Source organism: Elephantulus edwardii, unplaced genomic scaffold (genome assembly GCF_000299155.1).
Source record: "Elephantulus edwardii isolate Elephantulus edwardi_28Jun2011 unplaced genomic scaffold, EleEdw1.0 scaffold00404, whole genome shotgun sequence".
Classification (NCBI taxonomy): Eukaryota; Metazoa; Chordata; class Mammalia; order Macroscelidea; family Macroscelididae; genus Elephantulus; species Elephantulus edwardii.
This window is the reverse complement of record NW_006400154.1, coordinates 212,539-218,381: the sequence shown is the minus strand read 5'-3', so window position 1 is coordinate 218,381 and position 5,843 is coordinate 212,539.

Genomic DNA, 5,843 nt, shown 5'->3' with positions numbered 1-5,843 from the left:
TCTAGCTCTAGCTCTATCATCTCTATCTCTCTCTCACGCTCTCTCTCTATATCTATCTATCATCTATCTATCTATCTATCTATCTATCTATCTATCTATCTCTATAGCCATACGTACATCTATCTCCATACATATATATGCACATAGATATATATAGCCATACACATATATATGTATGCATACATGTATATATATGTATGTGTGTGTATATATAACCATACAAATATATAGCCATACATATATACATATATGTATGTATATATGTATATGTATGTGTGTATATATAGCCATACATATATACATATATGTATGTATATATGTATATGTATGTGTGTATATATAGCCATACATAGATGTATATATGTATATGTGTATGTATATATAGCCATAAATAAATATATATGTATATGTATGTGTATATGTGTACATAGGCACATATACACATCATATATATATACACATTTATACACATACATATATACATAATATACCTGAAGTGCTTGCTGCAGAACATCAAAGACTGAAGCCTTCAATATGAATTGAGGCTGAATATCAAGAAGATGAAGATTATCCCCACTGGGCCAATTGACAACATCAGGATGGATGGTGAAGAGATTGAGACTGTTAACAGCTTTAGTTTACTTGGCTACACAGTCAACACTCTTGGCACCAGTAGCCAGATAGTAAAAGAATTATTGAGATGGGAAAGTCTGCTATTAAGGACCTTTCTAGAGTACTGACGAGCATTGGTTTCACTCTGGAGACTAAGGTGTGCCTAATACAGACTATGGTCTTTGTAGTGACTTGCTTTGCGTCAGAGAGCTGGACAATGACCAAGGACAATTGATGCTTTTGAGCTGTGGTTCTGGAGAAGAAAATTAAATATACATACCATGGACTGCTAAGAAAATTAACAGGTTCATCCTGGAGAGGGATCTTGCAGTCCAAAATTGACTAAGCATGAAATCAAGATGTGTTAATGACAATTGATGACTGGGATGCAAAAATTGTAAACAGTGATGAAAGAATAGTAGTTGGAAAATATGAACTTAGTGATAGAAGTGAAGCTGGTATTAGAATGATCAAATTTTGTATTTTCAATGATTTTTTTATTCATTCCAAATACCTTTTATAAAAGTCACCAATGATTAATTTACACATAGACTTGACCTGATGGACTGCACAGGAATCTACATCTATGGAAGGAATCATTGAAGTAAACCAATATGGGTAGTCATAAATAGGCCAGGGTTGGACTGTAGTTCAGACCATCAATTACTTGTGTAAGTTCAAATTGAGAACAAAGAAAATGAAAACAATTGCAATTACATATGCAAATTCAAATTGAGGTTGAAAAACACAAGTCCCTTAGAACTGAGATATGATCTTGAATCTATTTCATCTGATTTTCAAGATCATTTTAAGACTGAGGAGAAACAAAACAACAGAAACGAAAGCCAGAAGAGACTTAAAAATTGCACTGAAACATTGACAAACAAACAAACAAACATAATAAGCAAAACAAGCTGAAGTAAAAGAGCTGAACAGAAGATTTCAAAAGGTAACTCGAGAAGTCAAAGCAGTTTTGTAATGAAATGTACAGAGTGATAACATGAGAGAATAAAAAGGGAAGAAATAGCTCTTCATCTATCAAGCTGGGAGAACTTAAAAACAAATTTAAGAATCAAGTCTCAATTTTTAAAGATGCTATGAGCAATATATTGAATGACCCAGAAAACATCAAAAGAAGATGGAGAGAATACCTAGAATTACTGTACCAAAAAGAATTGACAGACATTGAAAACTTTCAGCATGTATTCTATGAGCAGAAGCCAATGGTAACGAATGAGGAAGTGGAAGCTACACTGAAGGCACTGTCAACAAATAAGGTCCCAGGAATAGATGAGATATCAATTGACTTCCATCCTTGTATCTGCTCACCAGCCTATGCCAGAAAATTTGTAGAACAGTTGTCAGGCCAACAGATTGGAACAGGTCCATATTTGTTCCATTTAACAAAAAAGGTCATCCAACAGACTGTGGAAATTACCAAAACAATATCATTAATATAACAAGGAAACAAAATCCTTCTGAAGATCATGAAAAAAAATAGCCACAACAGCGCATAGATAGAGAACTGCCAGAAGTTCAAGAAGGATTTAGAAGAGGCCGTGGCACCAGAGATATAATCGCTGATGTCAATGGTCTTGATTGATAGTAAAGAATACCAAAAGAATGTCTATTTATGTTTTATTTACTATGCAAAGGCTCTTGATTGTGTGGGTTATCATAAATTATAGCTAATATTGGGAATAATGAGACTACCAGAGTGCATAATTGTGCTCATATGAAACTTACACCTAGACCAGGAGGTGAATGTGCAAACAGAGCAAAGGAATACTTTTTGTTGTTGTTACTTACCATCGAGTCATTTGCGACTCGTAGCAACCCTATGCACAAAACCCCTAAACGCCATTCTATCCTGTGCCAAGCTCTCTGTCTCAAACACATTCATTCCCACCACTCCACTCACAGAATCGATTCATCTCATTGAGGTCTTTTCTCTCATGCGTCATCCCTCCAATCTCCCAAACATGATGTCCCTTTCCAAGGACCAGACCCTCCTTGCAACATTCCCAAAGTATGTCAGACGAAGCTGCAGAATCCTTGACCCCAGGGAACATACTGGCTTCACCCTCTCTAGGACAAACCTGATTGTTCTCCTAGCAGTCCATGGTACATTCAACACTCTTCTCCAGCACCACAGCTCAAAGGCATCAATTCTCTTTCTATCATCCCTATTCACTGTCCTACTCTCCGATGTATAGTATGTAATTACAAAGACTATAGCCTGGATCAGGCACACCTTAGCCTTCAGCCTGACGTCGTTGCACTTCAATACTCTTGAGAGACACCTCACAGCTGACTTTCCCAATGCAATTCGTCTCCTGATTTCCTGGCTGCTGTTACCAAGAGTGTTGACTGTGGAATCAAGGAAACAAAAACTGTTAACTATCTCAATCTCTTCACCATCCATACTGATGCTGCCAATTGGCCCAGTGGTGAGAATCTTTGTTTTCTTTATATTGAGCTTCAATCCATATTGAAGACTGCAGTCCTGACCTTCTGCAGCAAGTGCTTCAGGTCCTCCTCAGTTTCAGTGAGCAGGGTGTTTCATCTGCATAACGCAGGTTGTTGATGATTCTTCCACCAATCCTGGAGCCACATTCCTCCTCGTACATCCCAGAGTCTCCGATGATCTGTTCAACATACAGATTGAAACGTTGTGGAGACAAAGTACATCCCTGAAGGACCCCTTTCTTTATTTTTTACCATCCAGTGTCTCCCTGCTCTGTTCTGACAACTGCCTCTTGGTCCAATTATAGGTTTTGCATTAGCACAATCAAATGTTTTGGGATTCCCATTCTTCTCAGAGTCAGCCATAGCTTGTTGTGATCTACACAGTCAAAAGCCTTTGCAAAGTCAGTGAAGCGCAGATAGACATTCTTCTGGTATTCTCTGCTTTCTGCCATCTTACATTAGCTATAATATCCCTAGTACCATGATCTCTTCTAAATCCAGCCTGCGCGTCTGGCAGTTCTCTGTTGACATATTGTTCCAAATGTTTTTGGATAATTTTCAGCAGAATCTTTCTTGTATGTGGTATCAAGGATATTGTTCGATAATTTCCATACTCTGTTGGGTCACCTTTGTTTGGAATTGGAGCAAATACCGATCTCTTCCAGTCAGTTGGCCAGCTGGTTGTCCTCCAGGTTTCCTGGCACAACTTAGGAATATTGCATGTTTTAAAATTAAGAGGGCAGTTTGTCGTGGTTTTATTCTCTCTCCATACCTATTCAATCTGTATGCTGAGCAAATTGTTTGAGAAGCTGGACTCTATAAAGAAGAATGTATCATCAGGATCAGAGGGATACTTATCAATAATCTGCATTTTGCAGATGACATAACTTTGCTTGCTGAAAGTGAGGAGGACTAGAAACATTTGTTGTAGAAAATCAAAGAATATAGCCTTCAGTATGTACTGTATCTCCATGTCAAGAAACTGAAGATTCTTACCACCAGACCAACAGATAACATTATGTTAGATTGGGAAAAAAAGATTGGAAAGTATTAATAACTTCAACTTACTTATATTTGCAATTAACACCTTTGGTGCCAGCAGTCAGGAAATTAGGAGATATAATGCACTGGGAAAGCCTGCAGTTAGAGACATGTCCAAATTACTGAGGAGTAATTATATCAGTTTGAGGACTAAGGTAAATCTGTTTCAGGCCATAGTCTTTTCATTCATTTGTTATGTATCTGAGAACTTGACAATAAGTAAGGATGACAGAAGAAGAATTGATGCCTTTGAGCTGTGGTTTTGGAGAATAGTACTGAACATCCCATAGACTGCCAAAGAAGAAGCAAGTATTTCTTGAAGAGAGTGCAGCCAGAATGCCCATGGAGGCAATAATCATGAAGTTTCACTTCACATACTTGAGGTAGGAGAGGTTATTCCTTGGAGACGCATATGATACTGGGAAAGGTCGATGGTTGGCGAAGGAGAGGAAGACCCTCAACCAAGTGGATTAACACAGTAACTCCCACAATGGGCTGTAATGTGTCAGAAAGTGAGAGGATGGTACAGGATAGGACAGGATTCAGATATATGTTCATAGGGTAGCTTTTTTTTTTTTTTTTTTACTCAATTCATCAAAACAACATTATACTGGGAAAGTCTGCAATTATGTGCCTTTACAAATTATTGAAGAGTAATGATATCTGTTTGAGGACTAAGGTGCACCTGACTCAGGTCATGGTCTTTCTGATCACTGGGCTATGCATCTGAGAGCTGGGAATTGAATGAGGATGACAGTAAAAGAATTGATGTTTTTGAGCTGTGGTGTTGGAGAGGAGTTTTGAACCTTCCATGGACTGCCAGAAGAATGAAAAAAAAATATAGCTTGGAAAAGATGCAGCCAGATTGCTTTTGGGGGACAAAGATGATGAGGCTTCACCTCACATATTTTTGGCATGCTGCAAGGAGAAGTTGTTTCTTGGAGAGGAACATGATACTCAGAAATGTAAAGGGGTTGTTGGTGAAGGAGAGGAAGATCCTTGACCGGGTGGATTGACATGGTGATTGCCGCAGTGGACTCTAATGTGTCGAAAAGTGATAGGACAGGGTAAAGATATGGTGTTCATGGGGTCACTATGTGTCATACGTGACTATGGCATGTAACAACAACAAGAAGAAATAGGCGACACCACCTTGCTTGCTGAAAATGGGGAGGATATAAAGTGTTTGCTACAGAAGGTCAAAGACTGCAGTCTTCAATATAGATTGAACCTCAACATAAAAAAGAACCTCAAAACAAAAACACCAAAACCCAAAAACCCAAAAGCCAAAACCAACAACAATAAAACCAAAAACCCAAAAGCCAAAACCAACAACAACAAAACCAAAAACCCAAACAAGCAAAAACACAAAGATCATCACCACTGAGCCAACTAGCAGCACAATATTAGGTGGAGAAGAGATTGATATTCTTAAAAGTTTCCATTTACTCAATTCCACAATCAACACTCTTGGGGCCAGTAGTCAGGAAATTAAATAAACAAATAAATACATAAATCCAAACAAACAAACAAACAAAAAAACAAATACATTGGGGAAATTTGCTCTCAGGAAACTCTGTAGAGGGTTTTTAAAATTTTTTTAAATTTATTATTAATTTCAATGAAAATTTACAGAGACTTTGGATTTCCATTCATTCATTGTTGCACTTTTCTCCCCTCCCAACCCTCCCCCCTAGCACACTACCCTCTTGGAAAGTAAA